This window comes from Lagopus muta, chromosome 1, assembly GCF_023343835.1.
Source record: "Lagopus muta isolate bLagMut1 chromosome 1, bLagMut1 primary, whole genome shotgun sequence".
Lineage (NCBI taxonomy): Eukaryota > Metazoa > Chordata > Aves > Galliformes > Phasianidae > Lagopus > Lagopus muta.
The window spans coordinates 158,814,105-158,837,554 of NC_064433.1; the positions used below are offsets into that span (position 1 = coordinate 158,814,105).

Genomic DNA, 23,450 nt, shown 5'->3' on the forward strand with positions numbered 1-23,450 from the left:
TACACCAAATACATTTAAAATGATCAGCACCTATCTACAGAATATATTTACTTCACAATTGCGTCAGCATTTTAGGACAAAAAGCTGAAAATGTAAGTTGTATCTGTATCATTATATCATTATAATGCCAGACAGCATGGTATGGAATGCCAGGTTTGCAAATTTGTAACAAAATAAACAAAATGTATGCATTTCTGTTATGTTATATTAACATATATCAAGTTTCTACAGTAGCAGAGAATCACAGACCATTAGGGGGGAACAAATGGAAAGAAGATAAAAGAAAGTGGAATTCTTATTTGCTTTTTTATTGCTAGTGTGGTTTCTAATATGATAAGTAAAATTTACAAGGATTTCAAGCAAAAATTTTAATACTAAAAATAATACTATCAAGATAGTAATGAAATATTCTTGTAGCTGAATTTCACTTTGTGTGAATCAATATTAGAAAAAACAGAGACAGAAGAGAACGAACCATTTCATTTCTTAACCTTAACGCTAAGTGAATGAATTGTATTTGCAAACATACGTTTACAACTTGTTCTTAAAGACTTCTGTTGCTGGAATTCCAAAATCATTCTACTTTTCTGATTGCAAGTAGGTTTACCTCTAACCTAACTTTAATCTCTAATTTCTTTATTTGACTATGTGTAGATTTCCTCAGCCTTCGCAACAAATTCCAATCTGCTTTATCATGAATATCTTCAACAATTCACAAAATTTATGTTGAAAGTCGCCACTTTCTTTATCATTTTGCCCTGTAATACCAGAAAATTTAAGTATGTGAAAAAACAAATTTACAGATAAGAATATTTACATATTCCCCACCACTTTGATATTATTTCAGATAGTCTGGAGGCTGATAGTCACATCTTTAAATTAAAATTATAGTGATCTTTTGATTAATTTGATATATTTAGTGAGAATTTGGCAAAAAGGATTTTGCCTTTGTCTTTCACTGTTATCTCAACAAGAAGCATGGATCAATGTCTCTGTAAAAATTTCCTTTGCGTTTATTAGCATTTTATGATAATAAACCTTTAATCTGTTTATAAGAGCCATTGATGAGGGAAGAGCCACAAGTGGCTTTTAAAATGATACTAGTCAATTCGAGAGAGACATTTCAGTCATGAGCCAACTGTCCCTTTCCTTAATTTGGTTAACATCTCAACCATTCCTGGAAGAATCCAGAACAATGTCCAGGAAGAATCAAGCTGTGGTAGAGGGCCTGGTGTCACTTCCTTCAGTTTGGTTAGTTTCCAGTGTCCTAACCAAGATTTGGCTGATGACCCACTACAACTGTAAATCAAGCTCAGGGGGGACCATCCCTTACTTTTTTCTCTGTTAGTATAAGCAGGGACTAGGGGTGGCTGGTGTCCCCCTTTTATCATTAGTTCTATGCCACTTGGAAAACCTCCAGCAACAGGCGTGACACAGGACCATCTTTCTGTCTCTTAAAAGTTGTTAAGTAATGCAAGGCTCACTTGAATTTCCTATAAAACCACACAAATTAGGTAGATATTACTGTGGGAAAGCCAAAGCATATAGGATAATTCTTATATAGAAATCTCTTATTAAAGTTGAGTTTTTTTTCTTCTTATGTGCAGACCTTGAGAGTCACTTTGCCTTAATACAAAAAAGGGGATTTTCAAATTTTGATCACTGCCCTCTACCTACAGGCAAGGAGTGACACTAATTAAAATGGGATCTGGAATTCTCATGAGCATATGCCTATCACCAGGTAGCAAACAATAATTTCAACTCACAAGACCTTCTAGGGAAAAACATGACTAAACATGCAGTTTAGGGCAAATTAATCCAGAGAATATAAGACAATTTTTCAGAAATCTTTTTTTTTTTTTTTTTCCCATTTATTTGTGACCAGAAGTAAGAAGAGAACTGTACAGAACTCTTTCCCTCTCTCCCAACATTTCCAATCTCACCCCCCTCCCCCTTCCCAGTGATAAAAGGAGAAAAAAAACTGAAAATTTCACTCCTTTTCCAATTGTTTCACAGTCAGTGTTCTTAGTATGTAGTCATTCTTCAGGACAATTAAAATGGAAATAGGTGTTGCTACAATAAGTTAATCAGTTAATCCCCAGCATTGTCTAAGGAATAGAAAATTATCTTTCAAAAGAATTTTCCCATTTTATTGCTTCTCTGTTTCATTACCTCTGCTTTCATTTGTTCCTCAGCAAATGCATTCAAAATCCCAAGGAATGTAAAATGTAATAAAAAATGTAACTAGTAAATGGATAAACTAATGTGTAAAGGAGTTAAAATTTCAATAACAATAGAAGTTGTCTGTATAGACTTCATCAACTTCCAAGAAAGCATCTTCAAGAAAGCACTCACAAGGAATAGTCATAGCAATCACACTTTTTTTTTTTTTAATCAAACTGTTCCAATATTACAAGCAAATTTCTCTGTGTCTCATAACCTGTAAATGTAAAGCTGTCTTATATGTATGTTTAAAATACAATAATGAAAATGTGAATTGTAATCCACTGAAAAAAAATATGGAAAACAAAGAATGATAACCTTACAAAAGGGTTTTAAAGATAACAATCTAATCCTGTAGCATCTGGATTTTGTGGAAAATAAAATCCTCAGATTAAAGCCTGAAATCAAAAAAATAATTGGGATGTTCATCACAGATTCTAGGAAATTGACAATTTGAACCAATTTGTTTTTATTTCTACTGTGTAAAACATAAGGCTGTAATGGAAATGAACAGTGTTAATTACCTAAAGGAAGTATTGGGTATATCAGATTATTCACAAGAATTTGGGAAAGATATTTAATCTTCCAGTAGACTAATTAAAACTAGACTTCTAAAATACATTATTTTGTTTACATGAATTCCTAAAATCAACTGGGTAGTTTCCATCAGAGCTCACAAATGTTTTCTTTTACTCTGTGAGTTTTATGAACACTTGCAAAAATTTCTGTTGATTCAAAATTAGCCTTATGTTCTATGTTATGGTACATACAACTTTCACTTAAAAATAACTTTTTTCTGAACATTATATATTTCTTTCAATGTTCATGAATAGATCCATTATATAATAAGCTTTAACAATACAGACCAAACTCAAAAATTAAAAAAAAAAAAAATTGCTTAAGTTATGTTCTTTATTATGCATAAATAGTTACAAAATAATTTCTTACAATTTTTTAATGTTACCTGCTTTTTAATTTATTTTTAAATCCTATTTTAATAATTCTCATCACTACTTATCATACTGAAAATTGATTCACAATGCCATTTCTATAACTTCTAAAATTTTCTTTGATTAACACAAAGTCTTTGAGCATTTAAAAAATGGAGAAAAAAACACAATTTTTAGAAAAAATACTCTTCTGCTTTTTTTGTTTGTTTTTTTTTTTTTTTTAAATTAAAATATTACTACCCTTGATCGTAATACCATGGCAACATCTGTAATCCTGTTTTACACTGACACAAGAAATCCTGTAAAATATAACTGCATATGCATGGTATGTCTGAACTTTCGATGTGCATTGTCTTGATCCAGTGACTGTCCTTCCCATTTACAAAATACTTTATTAGACATTTCTTCATTGCCCAAAGACTTCTTGGTATATTACTGTTATTTTCAAATTATATTCTGTAAGTATTTTTCAATTATTAGCCATTTCTCAGAATCTTTCAACTTTATAAGCCTGAAGTTCTTATGAAGAGGAAAAAAAATTTGAGAAAAAAAAAAAACAAAAAAAAAAACAATCTCTGATATTCAGCAAAGCACAGTAGAAAGCAAAACTGTAGTATCAGTGGTTAAAGTATAAATTTATTTTCATAATTTATTTATAATCTGAACTGCAAATAACCAGGCAATATCTCAGGATTTTTTAATTAATGCCTCAATACCTAGCTAATTTAATGTCTGCACAGCTTCCTGAAAAGGAAATAATGCTTAATCAGCTGACAGGATAACTGAGGGGAAAGCAGTGGATGTTATCTACCTAGACTTCTCAAAGCTTTTGACACTGTCTCCAGTAACATTATCACAGGCAAACTCACCTAATACAGGTGCTCCAAGTAGACTCTGAGGTGTATAGAGAATATAGAGAACTGACTGACTGGCAGAGCTCTAAGGGTTATTATCTGTAGCAGTCTAGTTTTAGGCCTGTAGCTAGCAATATCCTCCAGGAATCGATACTGGATCCAGTACTGTTTAACTTATTCATCAGTGACTTAGATAAGAGTGACTCCTCAGCAAGTTTACAGACGATACAAAACCAAGAGGAGTGTCTGACACCTCAGAGTGCTGTGATGCCATTCAGAAGGATCTCTGCAGGCTGGAGAGATGAATAGAGAGGAAAGTCTTGAAATTTAATAAAGGCATGTGCAGGGTCCAGTATGTGGGAAGGAGTAATCCCATGTATGACTAAAGGTTGGGGAGCGACCTGCTGGAAACAGCTCTGTGGAGAAGGATCTAGAACTCCTGGTGATCAAGTTGATACCATGAGCTGTTGAGGAACCACTCTGTTCCTTACATCAGGAAAAGTGTTGTCAGCAGGTTGAAAGAGGTTATACTGAAAGGTGAGATGGGCCCCATAAGCGAAAGTAGAAAGGCAAGAAGGCTTCACAGTGACTGAGAATAAGGGGGTGAAGGGAAATAGTTAGAGGTAGTTTATAAGAAGCAAGAATGTAGAGCTTGTTAAAAAATAAGGGATGGCAGACACTGTGTCTGGGATAGTGAGGGGGATGAAGGCCATAAAGATAAGGGTTTGAGAACAGCCCGAGGACATTTGGCAGGGAGGTGATTAGATGTCCACAGGGCAAGAAGAAACCAGTTTGGGGGGATGCCCCCCGAAAGGCCAGGAGTTTACAGCAAAAACGGTCAGAAGCCTTCGCAAGGAAAACAACAAATCTTCATCCCACGATCCACTACGCACGCTCAAGAGGGGAGGGTCTGCATGCTAACAAACTCTCAGGGGTGTAATGCATCCAAATTCTGGGAAAATTATTGATTATGTATTAGTTTTGCCTATATTTGTAACATGATTTTTCTAGACGATGTGCAAGTTAGGCGGATCTATCCCCCTTGCACCAGGTGTCTGCACAGCACTGAATAAACCGTACCTGCTTTGTAATCTTACTTGGGTTACAGAGTTTGATTCCACGTGTCAATACTTCCTCTGTACTCAGCACTGCTAAAACTTCACCTGGACTAGTATGCCAAGATCTGGGCTCCTCAGAACAAGAAAGACATGGAGATCTTGGAACATGCCCAGAAAAAAAGTTATTAAAATGATGAAAAGGAACATCTATACTGCGAGGAAAAGCTGAGGATGCAGGACCTAGAGAAGAAAAGGCTCAGGTGACCCGATCATTGTGTATATGTATTTGAAGGGAGGGTGTCAAGAGAATGGAACCAAACTCTTCTCAGTGGTGGTCAGTGATAGGCATAAAGTAAAACACATGAAGTTCCCTCTGAACTTGAAGAAAGTCTTCTTCATGATGATGGTCACTGAGCAGTGAAGCAGGTTGCCCAGAGAGATTGCAGAGTTTCCTTCCCTGGTGATATTCAAAACTCACTCAAACACATGCCTCTAGGGGACCCTGATTGAACAGGAAGGCTAGTCTAGAACACCAGGCTAGTCTAGGACACCAGTTGAGCAATCTGCTCTTGGTGGCCTTGCTTGAACAGGAAGTTTGGAACAGATAAATCCAGAATTGGGTTCATTACAGTATTTGCCTTACGGTAAGCTATTTGTTGAAAGTAGTAAAATTTTATACTTTCTAATATTTTCTTTTAACAAGTTTTTTTTGTTTACTATAGGCCTTGTTAGCCTTCAGGCCTGCACACTGTATTAGCCTGTTGTATAGGAACTGCTGAATTATGGCCTGTACCTCTGATTGACCACCTGAGGCAAGCAATGAGTCAGCCCTGGGAGTGCAGATGAAGACAATTCTCCTCTGCTAATGAAAGGGGTGGAACCTGGCTCCACCTCTCCTAGACCCCATTTAAGAGCTGGCTACCATGAGGGATTGATCTCTTTTGGGGGGTTGTTCCTCTTGGATTCTTCTTAGTGACCCCAGGATAAGGGTAAGCTTTCCATCCATTCTTTTTTAGTGTGATAATCTGTTTAGCCTAATTTTCCTATGTGTTTCTTAATTATAACACTTGTATATTTGTTGATTACACACCTGTATATTTCAAATGCAGTGTAGCAGTATAAATAAATCTGATCACACACACATTCTTTTTTTTCTTCTTAATAAATAATATTTTCTCTTATGTCCAAAACTTCTGAATCTGCCAGGTCACAACAAAGTTCTCAGACTTGGGAAAAATTTTAGGAAGGAGTTTTTATATTTCCTCACGATAATGTTTCTGTATTAAGTAGACTAAGTACAAACAAGCAAGAGCTTGGGCAAATATATGGTGTTCACTTAAAAAATAGGTATCTATCTGTTCAGGACTGCATTCATTCACCCCCACCTAACTGGCTTAGAAAGCTCATCAAACTGTATTCTCGTTTGAGTCAGTGGAGAACCTCTATCTTCTTAAGAGAACGTTGCAGTCCACATAAGATATATATTGTAATCAAGAAAAAAATCTGTGTTCTTTGGCACAGGTAAATCCTACAACTGCCTTCTTATTTTACTTGCGTTATTGGATATCTATATGTGATGTTAATTAGAGTATTCTTTAATCCCCCTCTCTCAAGGGGCATAAAAATCAAGAACAGAAGTCTTAATGCACTTAGTCTGTGTAAGCTATTGTACTGCATACAGCCATGGAAATAGTTACATCTAAATTGATTAATTTATATTGTCTTCATTTTCTTTCTGATTTAAGTATAAAGAAATTTGATCATTTTAAATCCGGTTCTGAAATTTCATCTACTTTAAAACACTAACAGGATGGAGTCTATTCTATAGCTACATATCAACAATGGACTGTCTACAACAGCAAAGTATATAATTATTGTTTATTTACTTTATATACAATATATGTGTTATCATAAATAATATTTATTTTCTTTATTCATGTATATCATATAATAATATTTACATTATATGACACATATAAAGTAGGTAAACAATAATATGAATATGATAATATAATCTATATTTATTCAGAATAATCATTATTGTAATATAAATTGGAGTTTCCTGCAAAATTTGAGAAAAGCATATGTTCACTGATGGCAATTATCCTCCTACACAGAGTGGTATGGTGTCCAGCTGACTTAACACAACGGAGACAAATGCAAGCCAGCTTTTATTTCCAGTAGATTGTTCCATGTAAAACACTGCTTTTCAATTTTTTAATTTAAAAATCTGACAGCTAAAAGAAACTAGAAGGGACACAGGTACTGTGTCAGCATGTAATCTGGAAAAATAGCAGCAAAAGTAGCAAAGTAAGTACCAAAATGAACACTGAAAATAGTAGGCTATAATGCATCTGACTTTTACAATGTTTTATTCTGAGCATACAGAAATAATTTGATGAAGTTTTATGGAGGCATAAGGAGTGGAAAAAGGAAGTACGTCATACAAAAAACAGTAATAATAAAATATACATGAAAATATATAATATATTTATATATATATTATATATAAATAAAAAAAGGAAACAGCCTTAAATTACAGATTTTTTTGAAGCCTTAAAAGAAAAATAATTTCTAAGTTTTATGTCCAGAGTAACACTAACAGTACCTTGGAAGTACAAGTTATATTAGAGTCTCTGATAAAATAATAAGTCCTAAGCACTAAGAAATTACTGGTTGTATTAAAATAACTTATTTTTTATTAGTAACAACACCTTCAGAAATAAATGATCTTATTTATATACAATTACTGTATTTTTGTTACACAAAAGTATAATGTTGCATTGTCAACAACTAGACAAACTTTTTGCTCATGTATAAGCATAAAAATATTTCAATTTATTTAATACTTGATAAACCTAAGGTTAGTTATGTTTTTAATTCTACGCAATATTGAATTTCTTGCAATTTCATAATTACACTTTTCTAGGGAGCATATAAACAGGAAGGGGAATGGCTATTTATGAGGGTGGATAGTGATAGACAAGGAGGAATGATTTTAAACTGAGATGGGGAGATTTAGATTAGTTATTAGGAGGAAGTTTTTCACAAAGGGTGGTGATACCCTGGAACTGGTTGCCCAAGGAGACTGTGGTGCCCCAGCCCTGGAGGCATTCAAGGCCAGGCTGGATGTGGCTCTGGCACTTTCCAAAGTATTTCTCTTAGTCTGAATGTAAATAGTACGGCTAAATAAAACAAATCAAAGATGAATCACATCAGTTATAAGAAGCAGTTCTAGATAAACTGCATCCTACATTTAAGAATCTGTGCTGAGGGAAGAATGCATTAAACTGAGAAGTAATTCAGACAGTGATACAACAGTATTAATAAAAATGCTACATAAGCATTTCAGTCTTCATTTAAGATGCTAACTCGTGTAGGAGAAATAAGTTAGAACTTTAGCTACTGAAGAGATCAGTATGTAAGAGGATACAATGAACAACAAAAGAGAGATGCATCACTTAAGATGAATAACAAAATACTTAACACAAAAGAACGGTAAGACACTTGTTTGTAAAGAACTAGTCATCAGTAATTGATGAATAATGGTTACAATCACTGTAGGCACCTCTGCATTTGCAAGTGTTGAAGACAACTGGCAGTTCACACGGCAAAAATATTATTCTGGGGATACTCTACCTGGAGATACTAAAGTAAATGAATATGATATCTCATAGGATTGCTGTCTATATTTGGAAAGGAAGTAGCTGAAGTAGTACAAGTAGAGTGAACTTGTCAGGCAGTTTCCTACAGAGCTGGGATCTCTTCAGAAGTAACTTTGAATCATTCAGTCATCCAGTTTTAAAGAGGTGATTTTACCCCGCAACCCATATACCAAGTTTTCATGTAGAGGGGTAGCATGAATAAGTTATATGCTCAAAACAAATTAATGAAACAGACTAACTAACAAAACAAACACAACACAGACAAAAAACATAGTCAATACCATGTACATTACATGTTAGCATTTGGATCAGTTTAGACTGCTTGCCTTATGACATTTGCCGTTGTGATGTACTGCACTCTGCTAGATACGATGAAAAATTAATGATTTATTTTCCATCTTTAATACCATTGCTTGCAATAGATTTTACCAAGGCTATACCACAGTTTTGAAGTATCTGATGCTGATCCATCAGCAGATTATACAGCTTTCTTTGGAAAAGCCAGACAATACTATGCCAGAACTGCACAACTTATATTTGCAGTTGTCTCAGAATCATACATGATTGTCTCTGTTATTTATTTTCTTAATGTTGTGTTCACTCCAGTGATTTTGTTTGCCTGATTAAATATAATTACCAAGCAATAATATTCCTGGTTAGGTATGAATGACTTAGAAATATTTTTGGAGAGCAGTGCATAGCATGAAATAAAAAGTTTCCTGTAGTTGAGATGCCTTTGAAACTTCCAGTGTAAAATTAATGCAGACATTCTATAAAGATGATTTAATTGAATGGGTATGTATAATAACCACTGTTCATTATTACAGCAGTTCTTCAAGTTTAATATCTATTGCACATCCTATATTTCTATTAATTCTTCTAATTACACAAAGTTCTAAAAACCTAAAACTAAATACACTGATATCCTCTCATTCTTATTTAGTATTTTTCGTTTTTCCACTCTGCAGTATTTTGCCTCTTATCATTGTTTCAGCTTCATGTGAGGGTATGGTCCTGACTTCATTCAGTCTTTCCAGTAGGATCTACTGTCTGGAACTATATTGCAGCCTTGGGAGCCTGGACTTCAGATTCTCTTCAGTGTTTTTGTCATTTGAAAGCTGCAGGAGTTTCATGTGATTGAGACATGTACTACAGAAAAGGAGGTTATAAAGGAAAGGGCTAATAAAACTCATAGTTCATGTGGAATCCGGTGTGTGTGGGAATATAGGAAATGCTTTTAAAAGACATTACAAAACAGAGAGGGAACTGTAAAGATCAAAAACTATTTTCTGCTAGTGGGTGGCCCAGGTGCATAGATGGGGAAGCCCTGCAGGCCATTTGCAATGCAGTAAGGCTGATATTTTCATAGGGGAAAGGAACATCATTTCGAGAGCTTTTACACTCATGTCTGCTGTGGAGTCCATGAAAGTCATTACAGAAAGAGAAAGAAAAGGAAGTTAAAGTGCTTGAAAATAATCTTTTGGCAGAATTCACTGAATATTCTAGCTGTGCTATAGTTCTTGGGTGATATTCTGGCCTTATTGTCATAGTGATGGAAGAGATAATTGACTACAGGAAATCTGAGATTTTTTTTTTTCTCCCTGAACTGAGCAATCAAAAATATATGAAAACTCCCAAATTATCTTTTAAGATAAACATCACTCTTCTGTTCTGAACTTTATTATGTATTTCTCCATGTAATTACTTTCCTTAACATTACTGAAGACCTTATCTGTTTATGTTGCCCATTAATCATGCTACAACAACATGGAAACCTCACAGTTCCCAGAGAAATGTTTTCAATTCTTATAGAGAGAAGTTTAAGGAGGGAAATAGAAAAAAAGATCTTAGCCAAAATCATAACAGCAGTCTTCATTATCCTCTGTTCTTCTCAATGTCAGATATCTTTTTCCAAAGTAGCTTGTCTATATTTAAAATAATATTAAAAACAAGCTGCATTAAAATTCTAAGACGCTCAATTGTTTTAAATTGCAATATTAAGTGTAGCATTTATCTGTAAGAAATTACCTATATTTTTTGCTCCAAATATTTCTTCTTCCATTCTTCCGGTTGTTTATAATGCAACTTCAATGTTATCGATTATTTCCTACTGTATTGGAATGACTATTTTTATTTCTTACTTGGCACATAATTCTTGAAGACAGTGTTGCAACAGATGCTGAGTGCCTCCTGAGGATGATCAATTAATTATCTGTTGAAGAGATTAGGGAGTTAACATCCTGTGAACTTCCTATGAACTTTATTCCCGATAAAGATAAGCAACATGCAGAAAACACTCAGCACAAAGGTGGATTAAGCCACAGTTTGTGCTTTGAAATCTTTGCTTCATGTTTTTGATGCTGCAACTTGTACTTACCTGATAACAAACTCCAAAGAGAATCTTCTATCTGACATTACTCTGACATTGGCTTTAGACAGAAAGTTTTTTGTTCCTGTTAAGTACAAAAAGCACGGACCTGAAGGCTACAGTGTTGCATTAAAACAAAAATAGGACATGTCTTCTCAGCTTCTACCTGTCAAACATGGCTTTGAAATATTTGAGCTTCATTGTTTTGTCAAATATAATGCTTAATGTTAACTTTTGGACACTATTTAGGGCACACTTCACGAGTTCAACTGTTAAATGTTTATGCCTAACAGTCATTACTTAAAAAGCACGTCACTTATGTATGTTTTTTCTCTGTCAATAGAGAGGTCTGATAGACCTTATTTTTATTGCTCTGAACTTCTGGTAATTGAACTTTTCATATATCTTTATGTTAATATCCTGAGATTATTTCGTGGTGTTCATTTTTTTTTTTTAATATATATATATATAAAACATGAATGATTAAATACTTCTCTTTTCAACTCATGTGTAAAAAGGATGTTCTGATTTATGGAGTCTACTGAACTAACTGCGAAAGAGTGTGGAAGTATTTAGTAAAGTCCAGATGCTCTTATGAGCATGTTCAGAGAGTAATTCAGTACTCTTAAATACACTGGATTTATGAGGTAGAACTGACTGCAGCAAAAGATACTCCAGACTCAAAGTAATCAACATCAGTATCTAGACAGATACTCTATTTGAGAATATCCTAACTTCAAACTGTGGTATTTAAAATACAGGAGAATGACCCCTGGATTATTTTGTGAGGATTTAACAAGAGATCGGGACACATCTCCAAGCCATTTCAAACCTCATGCTACTAAAAAAAAAAGTCTCAATAAGCATTATCCTAAGCCATGTATCTCTACAACCTGGCAATTTGTTACCTAGCTCTGATTAATCAAAATAGGACCATCTGAAAATGAACTTATTCAAATGCCTCTGCAAAATAGGTATAGATCAAGTTGCCCAGACTGTCATTGAATCAAGTTTCAAACATCTCCAAGGGAAAAATGCTTTTCTTTTCAACTGCAATTTTTATTTTTTTTTTTTGAAGGTGCTTGAGTATCATATAATGCAGCAGTTGGTTTGCACTCATGTTGAATTTCTCATATTCAGAAGAATAATTGATACTGTCTTTGAAACTTGGGTTTATTAATTGCACTTCGTGGAGGAAAAAGCAATCCAAGAATGCTTTAGTTACAAATGGTAAACAAAGCAACACATTATTAGAATAGAAATTAAAGATTGTTTTTGAGACATTTGAATTAATATCTTACCTAGTTTTATTGTTTGGACACTTTGTCTTGGGACCAGTATCATCTGGGAGTTTATTAAAGCAAAAGGCTTTATTTTTGTATGTTTAAAGATGCCTTGGAAGAGCAATAGGTATTCTTAATGACCTTTCCTTAATCAAGAGGAAAAGATCCAGCTTTCACATTTAATCCATAAAATCTTCAAATTAGTTTGCTATTTCTTAGGTAATTGACTACTTCATAATATTATGAAGCAATTTTCTTCTCTGCTTTCAAAATAAGTGCTTTAATAGCTACATTCACTACTTTCTGCTTAAGTTCCAAGTAGAAAGATTTAATCTCCTATGAAATAAATTATCAAATGCTCCACTTTTGTCTAAATACTTTCTGACTTTTTGAACTCAAATTGCTAAAAAGAAATGAGTTACTTTAAGGTAACCAATATATTTGTGTCTGTATAGAAGGTATTACATAGCAGTTAGCATAGATTTGACTGGACTGTCAGCTGGAGGCAAGGTACACTAAAGCTTTGAATGTATGAGTTTTTTAAGCACCCATGAATTCTTGTTTAACTTCATGCAGGTACGACCTTCAATCCACATATGAAGTCAGTTGCACTTTTCCTGAGAGCAGATGATGAAGGCGGAGGAATAAACACTTGTCAAAACAAATATTACCTGTTGACTGTAGCTGAAGTACGTTTAGTCTAACAGTGTCTATTGTTTACCTATGCAGTGGTAATGGTTTTATGTCTAAAGTACGTGAAAAGGGCCTGATTTATACCTAATATGGAACATCTCTCTCTCTCTCTGAGAAACCCAGCTGCGTGCCTTCTCCTTCCCTTTCCTTTTTTTTTTCCTTAAACATATTGAAACTTCACTGAAACACAGAGTTAATTCTGTGATTTTACAGTGGGGATGCCTAGACAGTGCAACACTCCACACCTAGTGATATACATCACCTTCTGAACTGAGAACATCAGTTCCTTTTATTCCTCTTCAGGACTCATTATCGAGAGTGACTGGTCTTCTTTTTCTTCTTTATGTTAACTTTTTCTGTTAACCCACGCTGCATTTGGTTTTCTTTCGGTAGTTGATATATTTGTTAATTTTATGATCATTCGGTGGTTAATTTCCTTTTTAGAAATTGTTTTTGACTAATTTAAAAGTCTGATAGTAGTGTATTTGCATATTTTATTGTAAATGTTTAGCTGGGTTTAAATTTCATATTTACCTGTTTATAGGTGTACATCTATATGCTGTTCTACTCTATCTTCATCGCTAGTCGTATATTGCTCTTGCAAGAAGATTACATTATCATATCCAAACTCTATTTTTCCTCCTAACTCTCAGCAAATTAGTTAAGGTTGAATTCAGAGTTTCAGATTTTCTATCCTAGAATCCAAATGGAAATTAAAACCTTCCATTTCAAAACCCACAAAAAAACAATTATTTTATCCAAACACATTTCATATATTAAAAGAATTACTTCAATCCTGTTTTTGCAAAGCATATCTCTTCTCTTCCTATTATAATTCATTCATACCCTAGCCATCATTATATATGTGCTCAATCTGTAAGCAGTTAAATAGATAAAACATGTTTTCACATACCTTTGAAACATGCATCAATTTGAAATTAAATTCCAGATGTTAGTATGTGGCCATGTTGGACAATTTATTTTGTTTCAAGATGTTTAGGTCTTGGAGAATTGCATTCAGTTATTCTTACACTGGCATGCCTGCCTACTCTATGCCTGAACAAGCAAGCATTCATAAAAATCAATTTAAATTTATCATTTATCATGATATATATTGGTGATGAACAACACTTCAAAAAAAAAAAAAAAGAGAGAAAATCACCCATTACATAGATAAAAATGTTTAGTTTTATTCTGAAATTAAAGTGTGAGTTTACTGGAATATTCTGCCTATTTTGTTTCATCTCCTTCTCTGCCTTTCTCTGTACTATTCTGTGTGAATGTCCCCAATAAAACATATTCTTCCATAGTAACTTGGGGAGCTGAGATCTGAAACTGATTTACATCTAGAAATAGTCCAGAGTGTATCTATTAATTGAATGTTGATGTTCAACAGAATCGGGAAGAGGTCATTTTATTTATTTCCCTTTCTTCCTCTTTCTGCCAAAGCATTCTCAAAGAAGGAAAAAAAAAAAAAAAACAAGCCTCTAAACCAGCTTTTTTTTTAATGGACAACCTCTTAATGGAAAATGAATGTAAGTGATAAGTCTTTATTTATCCCTTTTTTTTAAAAAAAAAAAAAAAAAAGTTTTGTTCATAGTTGATTAATGTATTCATGCAAAAGAGTACACAGTAGGACAGTAGAGTCAGGACATACATAAATTTTTACTGTTGGTGTTCAACAGTCTGATTCTCCCAAGTGGCTTGATTTCAATAATGATCACAGTGCCTTTATCAATATCTAGGCTATAACTAGCATCCTTGCCAAAAATTAATCGCCAGGAAAAGAGCAGATTTGTAAAATCTATTCTTTCCACGGAATGGCTTGCTTGGTCTTGAAATGCTTTCAATTACAAAGCCCAATTTTCTCTCTAAAAGTTGTATGCACTTATTAGAAGAATAGTTATTGTGGACTTTCTGTACACAGCTGACAGAGTGACTCCAGAAAGCAGTGTGGATCCCCTGACAACAGTAGAGGTTGAGGGCTATTCTTTGCTTTTTATGTGACAGATGTTAAGTCTGCCTTCCTTATATAGATACTTAATGAATCTTTAAACCTGAGCCTTTAAAACATAATAGATTCAGAGGAAATGTACAGAATTCAGAGAGAAGGTGAGAACTCTATATTAGAATCATAGAATGACCTGACTCGAAAAGGACCGCAGTGATCATCTAGTTTCAATTTCGCTGTTATGCGACAGGATCACCAACCACTAGACCAGGCTGCCCAGAGGTACATCCAGCTTGGCCTTGAATGCTTGATGCCTTCAGGGATGGGGCATCCACGACTTCCTTGGGCAACCTATCCACCCTCATAAACAGCCATTCCCCTTCCTGTTTATATGCTCCCTTCAAGTACTGGAAGGCCACAATGAGGTCTTCCCAGAGCCTTCTCTTCTCCAAGCTAAACAAGCCCTGTTCCCTCAACCTTTCCTCATAAGAGAGGTGCTCCAGCCCTCTGATCATCTTAATGACCCTCCTCTGGACCTGCTCTAAGAGCTCCACATCCTTCCTGTACTGGGGGCCTCAGGCCTGGATGCAGTACTCCAGATGGGGTCTTACAAGAGCCAAGTAGAGGGGGACGATCACCCCTCTCTCCTTGCTGGCCAACCCTTTTTTAATGCAACCCAGAACACAGTTGGCCTTCCAGGCTGCAAGCACATACTGCTGTCTCATGTCTAGCTTCTTGTCTACCAGGGCCCTCGAGTCCTTCTCTGTAGGGCTGCTCTCAAGGAGATCTTCCCTCAGTTTGTATAAATACCTGGGATTGCCCCGACCCAAATGCAGTACCCTGTACTTGGCACTATTGAACCTCATTAGGTTTTCATGGGCTGTTACATCACTGAGTTGACTAGATCAATCTATGCCTGTGATGGGGGGCAGTAGGCCCCTGCCCCCCAACCCTCCCCCCCCCCCATCCCAGTCCCACAAAATTGGAAGGAAGGGAGGGAGGGAAGAAGGGAGGGAGGGAAAAAACAGCAGCAAAAATCTATAGAGGAAAACTTATTTTAGTATGATACTAGAATACAAGATAACACAATATAATACAATTTAATTGAAATTGAGGCTAATAAATCAGGCAAGATGAGAGAGAGAGTTCCTGGGATCAAGTCAAACCTGAACAGCTTCAAACGGGTTGGAAAGCACCCTCCAGCACCCACTGCAAGGCAGTAAGAGACCACCCCCCATCCAGAAAGGCCAGATCACATGACTTCTGTAATGTACAGGGATAGGTACGTGGAATTGGGGCGTTAACACTTTAACACCCCATACTCTACATGATGTTTTGATTTGGAATACTGAAACCTGAAAAAAAAAACAAAAACGTAAAACCATGACATGGGCCCATTTTTCCCTCCTCTCCCTATCCCTCTGGATAACTTCCCTTCCTTATAGTGTGTTGACTGCACCTCTGTGGTCTGCAAACTTGCTGAGGGTGCACTTGATGCCATTGTCTATGTCGTTGATGGAGATGTTGAGCACCAGTCCCAAGACTGACCCCTGAGGGACACTGCTTGTGACTGGCCTCCACCTTGACACGGAACCATTGATCACAACCCTTTGGCTGCATCCAGCCAGCCAATTCCTAATACATCGAACAATCCATCCTTCAAATCCATACCTCTCCAATTTAGACAGAAGGATGTGGTGACAGGCCATGTCAAAGGCTTTGCAGAAGTCCAGGACGATGACATCCACCGTCCTTCCCCTATCCACTGAGGCTCTCACTCCATCATAGAAGGCCACCAGATTGGCCAGGCAAGATCTGCCCTTGGTGAAGCCATGCTGGCTGTCTCGAATCACCTCTTTGTCCAGTATGTGTCTTAACATAGCTTCTCAGAGGACCTGCTCCATGATCTTCCCAGGCACAGAGGTGAGACTCACTGGTCTTTAGTTCTCCGGATCTTCCTTTCTCCTTTTCTAAAAGTGGGACTGACTTCATTAATATTTTAAAATATTGGCAAATTCTTACTGTCTATTTCCTATTTTCATGCATCTGTTGGAAAATTGGACTTCCAGTCTCTGATTCCAATGGAAAAATCCTCGTTTTACTGAACTCACCATTGAATAGCTGTTTCAAATTTACTTCTGCATTCAGCTGGCTGCAAACCAGTTTCAAATTAGGTCAGCCTTTAATTAAATTATTTTGAAAACTTTTGTTTAAAATTTTATATATCGTTTTGGTGTTTTAGACGGGAAAAACAATGAAAAACTATACTGACTCACCAACAACAATGATCAAATGGAAACATATCTGGCCTCCTTCATTAAAAAACAAACAAACAAACAGAACTCATCTGAATAAGTATCAATTTCAGATGTGACATGTAGTTAGAAATGTATTAAACATTTATTTTAAGACAAATAGAAATGAAGAGTTCTATGAAATATTAGGTGGAAAAAAAGTCATTCATTTCTGATTTAAATTTGCTTGACTTCACAGAGAAGCTTCTAAATTTGAATATATTTTTCCTACAAAGGGAATAAAAACAAAAGAGATTTCCTACTGTGAATATCTATTTATATTTTTCCTTTTCTTTTTGCATTGTTTTCATAATCCATTCTGCTTCTCTGATGAAACATACTTCCTTACAATTAGACATATTAATATTTTAATGTCTTTAAAATGACTAAAATCTTTAATTGCATTAGCATCACACTGATAAGCCAAGAAATAAAAACTAGCAATTAAAGCAACTACATACAAAAAGCTAAAAGGAAGTAACAAAATTATTAAAAAAAAAAATGGAGAAAAAAATAATATGATGATGAATAGCTTAAGGGAGCACTGGTGCTACATATGCTAAAGTTTGGAATAAAAATATAGATCTCTGACCTTGTTCTCCTTCTAATGAACATAATAATCCAATTCTTTGTAACTTTTTCAATTAATCTATTATTATACTTGTTCTATAAAAGCAGAAATATATTGTAATATATATGGAAGTTCAAGTATCAAAAGCAATTTACCTGCAGTAGCAACAAACTCAGCACTGATTAATTTGCTATACTTCCCATTGTAATATCAAATAGATTGTTCAAAAAATACATACATACATACTATACATATATACATACATGTTTTGTATATAAATATATAATACATACTATAAACTTTTCTTTTTCTTTTTTCACAGCTACCTATTTAGTATTTACAGCATCTAATCATATCATGGGTTAGGGTTCAAAATTTCACTTGAATTTTGTGATTGCTTACTTAAACCATAAGCTTTTTACAGACAGTAAATTGCAAAAGGTGTGCTAGTTGCAATTATCAACTTCAAGACCTCTAAAGCTAATATTTATAATCATAGAATCATAGAATATCTTGGTTGGAAGGGACCTCAAAGATCATGTTTTTCCAGCCCTCCCTGCTGTGGCAAGGCTGCGAGTCTCTAAATCAGGCACTAGGTCATGCTGCCCGGGGCCCTATCCAATCTGGCCTTGAACATATACAGGGATTGGACATCTACAACAAAGATTCAATTTAGATTTATATATCAAAATGTCTTTCTGAATTGTTTATTTGTCCTAAATGCTTTGAAACTCAACAGGCTTAGCAAACAAATGTTTTGTGGACTTACATAAGCTCTGTAAAGAGTTATATCTAAAGAGTTATTCCCTCATGAAATAATGTAGGTATCTAAAAACAAAGATATCTTGAAAAAACAATCCACAAGAGTTTAGATGGTGTATCAAGTAAGATAAGCAGTAGAGACTTCTAGTGCCTGAGCTATTTTGTCTTTAGTTGCCTCAGATGGCTGAATAGCACTGCTGATGTTTGACAGATTACATAGACGTTATCTCTGCAGAAAATAACAGGGAAACTAAATTTCTTCTCAACTGAACATGTCAAGCTTCCTGGAAAAGAAAAAAATAAATAAAAATTCACAGACTCACAGACTCACAGAATCACAGAGTCTCCAGAGATCTTTGAGTCCAGCCCCACTGCCAAAGTGGGGTCCCTAAACCAGGTCACACAAGTAGGTGTCCAGGCAGGTCTTGAATATCTCCAGAGAAGGAGACTACACAACCCTCCTGGGCAGCCTGTTCCAATGCTCCGTCACCCTCACTGTAAAGAAGTTCTTGTTTGAATCTTCCTATGCTCCAGTTTCTGGCCATTTCCCCTTGTCCTGTCTCCATTTTCCTCCAATTCCCTCCCCACATTAAGAATAGCATCATTTCTGAAAAGAATAAACAAGAAAATAAACAAAAATCAAGATAGAGGTTTCTTTGGAATGCTGTCTTGCATTATGAAGACATCAGTTTTGATGACTGCCTTTGAGAAACAAAATTCTAAAAACTGGACATTTAGACTTTAAAAATTAACCATTTTTCAATCTTAAACAGAGGAAGAGCCAAGTAATGAAAAGTTGTGTGATTCAGCCTTCCTGTTCTCTCTTATTCTTCCTTGTCAGACAGTCTCATCTCCTCACTCCCTTGTTTTATTACTTTCTTATTCCTAACAACAATTTTATTTGAAAAAATTGCTGGCTTTAATTGAAATTTCTATGGAATTAGTACCAGAATGAAATAATATTCTATATAACAAGATTATTCTTGCAGAAAATTCCCAGAAACTTTTAATAGTTATTAAGGTTCTGGAATAGGTGAAAGTCCACTCAAATTATTTTGTGATTGGAAGCGTCTGTTACATCTTCTATGAGGCAACTCACACTGCTTCCCCGTTTTCCAGATCTGCACGGGGAGGCGTAACATTGTATGATGGTGTTTTTTTGTTACAAAGTATTTGTGGATTGTAAAGGAAAAAACAATTAATACAGTGGTAATACTGGTAATTTTAGCTCTCTCTTTTATTTGTCGTAAATATACATATATTTCAGCTAGAAAACATGTATTGTCTTTCTACTTTGGAGAAAGTGAGAAATTCTGTGATTACTTGATAATCAAGAGAGAAAAAAAAAAAAAAGGTGCTTATATATAATTAAAACATCTTAGTCACAACTGGAAATGTTCAAGGGCAGCATAGTGACAATTTGAAATTTCTGCTATTTTGTATTTAATCCTTCTTTCCACAATGTAACTAAACTTCTCAGGAGTACACTAAAATCTATAAAAAATGTTTTATCTAGAAAGTTTTTTTTACTTTTTGTATGCTTGTTTATGAGTTCATAAAGATGAATTAGGTCTTTTATATATATATATAGGTAAACAAATGGCATTCATGTTTACATTAATGGGAGAATAAAGAGACTACTGGTGTTTATGCCACATTTTTTACTACACAGATCCTAGCACTGTATCGATTCAAAGCCCGAAGCAAAATACAAAATGGAAGACTTGCACATAGTTGTAAATACATACTAAAGGGAGTTACAAGAACGGGAAAAGTTGTCTAATTATTTTTTTCTTTGGATAACATACATAAAGATTTTGGAAAATATTTTCAGTCAGTACTCCTAGTTATTAGTTGGATTTCTTTCTGTTTGATGAAACTGAAGAATACTGCCACCACTTGATATTTTGTTCACAATAATATAAATCCCTGAGAATATAATTATTTTTTATGTTTTAATGTTAAACACATAAATGTATATTCAATTTATATACATGTTTCTGTACTTTTTTTTTTTAACAAAATACATTTATTTTTACACTTCAGGAAGATACAACATATATTATGGAGTTATGATGTCAGAAATAAGAGATCTCTTCATAACCTTTGTTGAAGGCTACCGACGAGGAGATTGATATATGTGAGATATCAAAGGGGTAAAAACAATAACTGTGTGAGGTCTAAGAGTGTCATGTTTGGATTTAGACACATAACAGGACTTCCTATCTTCCTATCAGTCTTATCAGGCTGTTCAGCCAGGAAGTAAAAGATAATTAAAGAAAACAAAACAAGCCCACAAAACAAACAAACAAACAAAAACAGAAACTGAAAAAGAGAAGAAATGAGAAAAGATACAAAATTTAAACATGTTCTTTTCATATCCTGAAATGATTTGTTCATCACTTTCCAACATGTAACCAAGTGCTTTTAGTTTTCTTTGTGTTAGCCTACAAAAAGCTAACAGTACCCAAAGGATGGGGAAAAAAGAACAAAGACAAAACCATATGTAATTCTGTCTTTTTTTTTTTTTTTTTTCATCAGAGAAGTTCCATAAACAGATGAAGGTGTGATATTCACATTTTTTACCTTTGTACCAGTGCACTTATACATAAATTTGAATAGCTGGCTAATTTGTCATCTAAATATGCTTTATGGAGCTATGCTGCTATGATTCAATGTGAATTTCTTTTCATTTTGAACTTGACACTAATGTCTTTGGTAGCATTAGATCCATGAGTGCTGTCACCCCTTCCTGTGAAGGAATCATAATTTTCCCTCTTTTCAGTATAAATCTGATTGTTTTCAGTATTCTGATCATAAATACATTATACATGTTCATATGTATCTCATGATGAAATCTGGAGATTACAAGGAAGTTGCTAAGTTATGCAGGGAGGAAGTTAGGAAGGCAAAAGCCCAACTTGAACTCGGATTTGCCACTGCAGTGAAAGAGAATAAGAAATCATTTTACAGTATATAAACAGTAAGAGAAGAACCAAGAAGAATTTCCATCCTTTACTAGACACAGCGGGGAGTGTGACCACTAAGGATAAGATTGAGGTCCTCAATGCCTTCTTTACATCTGCCCTTAACAGGCAGAGAGCTCCTCCTTCATCTGAACTGTCACAGGTCCTTGGGACTGGATGGGCTCCTCAGGTGCTGAGGGAGCTGGCAGATGTGATTGCAGAGCCACTTTCTGCCATCTATCAGCACTCCCGGTTATCTGAAGAGGTCCCAGAGGGACTGGGGGCTTGCCGATGTGACTCCCATCTACAAGAAGTGCCATAAGAAGTATCTGGGAACTACAGGCCTGTCAGCCAGACCTCAGTACCAGGGAACGTAATGGAGCAAATAATCTTGGATGAGATTGCACGGCATGTGCGTGGTGTCCAGGGGATCAGGCCCAGCCAGCACGGGTTCGTGAAAGGCAGGTTGTGCTTGACCAACCTTGCCTCCTTCTACAACTGGGTGATCAGACTGGTAGATGAGTGAAAGGCCATTGATGTAGTCAACCTAGACTTCAGTAAAACCTTTGACAAGGTCTCCCACAGTATTTTCCTGAGGAAACTGGCTGCCCTTGACCTGGACAGATATACCCTTTTTTGGGTAAGGAACTGGCTGGAGTGCCATGCCCAGCTAGTAGTGGTTAATGGAGCTAAGTCCAACTAGCAACCTGTTACAAGTGGTGTCCCCCAGGGGTCGGTTCTGAGGCCCATCTTGTTTAATATTTTTACTGATGACCTAGATGAGGAGATTGAGTGTACCCTCAGTAAGTTTGCAGATGACACCAAGTTGGGAGGTGGTGTTGATCTTCCTGAGGGTAGGGAGGCCCTTCAGAGGGATCTAGATAAGCTGGATTGCTGGGCTGAGGTGAATGGGATGAGATTGAACAAGGCCAAGTGCCAGGTCCTGCACTTTGGCCACAATAACTCTATGCAGCACTATAGGCTTGGGAATTAGTAGCTGGTTGACTGTGAAGAGAAAAGGAACATGCGGGTGTTGGTTGATACTTGGCTGAACATGAGCTGACAGTGTGCCCAGGTGGCCAAGAGGGCCAACGGCATCCTGGCCTGCATTAGAAATAGTGTGGCCAGCAGAAGCAGAGAGGTAATCATCCCCCTGTACTCAGCACTGGTGAGGTTGCAGTTTGAGTACTGTGTTCAGTTTGGAGCCCCTTGCTACAAGAAAGACATAGAGGAAGTGGAACGTGTCCAGAGAAGGGCAACAAAACTGGTGAGAGGTCTGGAGCACAATGAGGAGGGAGGTGGTGGAGTCGCCGTCCCTGGCAGTGTTCAAGAAGTGCCTGGATGAGTAGCTGCGAAATATGGTTTAGTGGCTTGTGGTAGCAATGGTAATGGGAGGACGGTTGAACTAAATGATTTTGTAGGTCCTTTCCAACCTTGTAATTCTATGATTCTATGATTCTATGAGCGCAATTCTCAGAATGCATATGGCACAATTAAAAAAATAGAAAATAAAAAATAAATTAACATTACTTCAATGGCTGCTTTACAGAATCACAGAATCACAGAATGGCCATGGTTGGAAGGGATCATGTTTAAACAATTACATATTTAATCATTTGCGTTTTGAATGTAAGTTTAAAATTCCCTTTTCACTAACTGGTGTTAAATAAATCATTTTGTCATAAGCAGTTCACTGATGTCCATTCTTTACGAAATGGGCATAAAATGAATAAGAGGAAATGAGAAAAATGGTGTTAATAAGAACAAGCATGGGTGGCTTTTAGAAGAATTATCAGTTACTGATTACATCAA

At 35.6% G+C, this 23,450-nt stretch overlaps 1 long non-coding RNA gene across 1 annotated transcript in view; it reads left to right on the forward strand.

The window, feature by feature from the left end:
* The first annotated feature begins 6,002 nt into the window (after window positions 1-6,002).
* Window positions 6,003-23,450, forward strand: part of LOC125699356 (uncharacterized) — a 29,838-nt gene continuing 12,390 nt past the window's right edge. The window contains exon 1 of the long non-coding RNA XR_007379525.1: window positions 6,003-6,074. This is a non-coding gene — a long non-coding RNA (uncharacterized LOC125699356). The remainder of the gene's footprint in view (window positions 6,075-23,450) is intronic.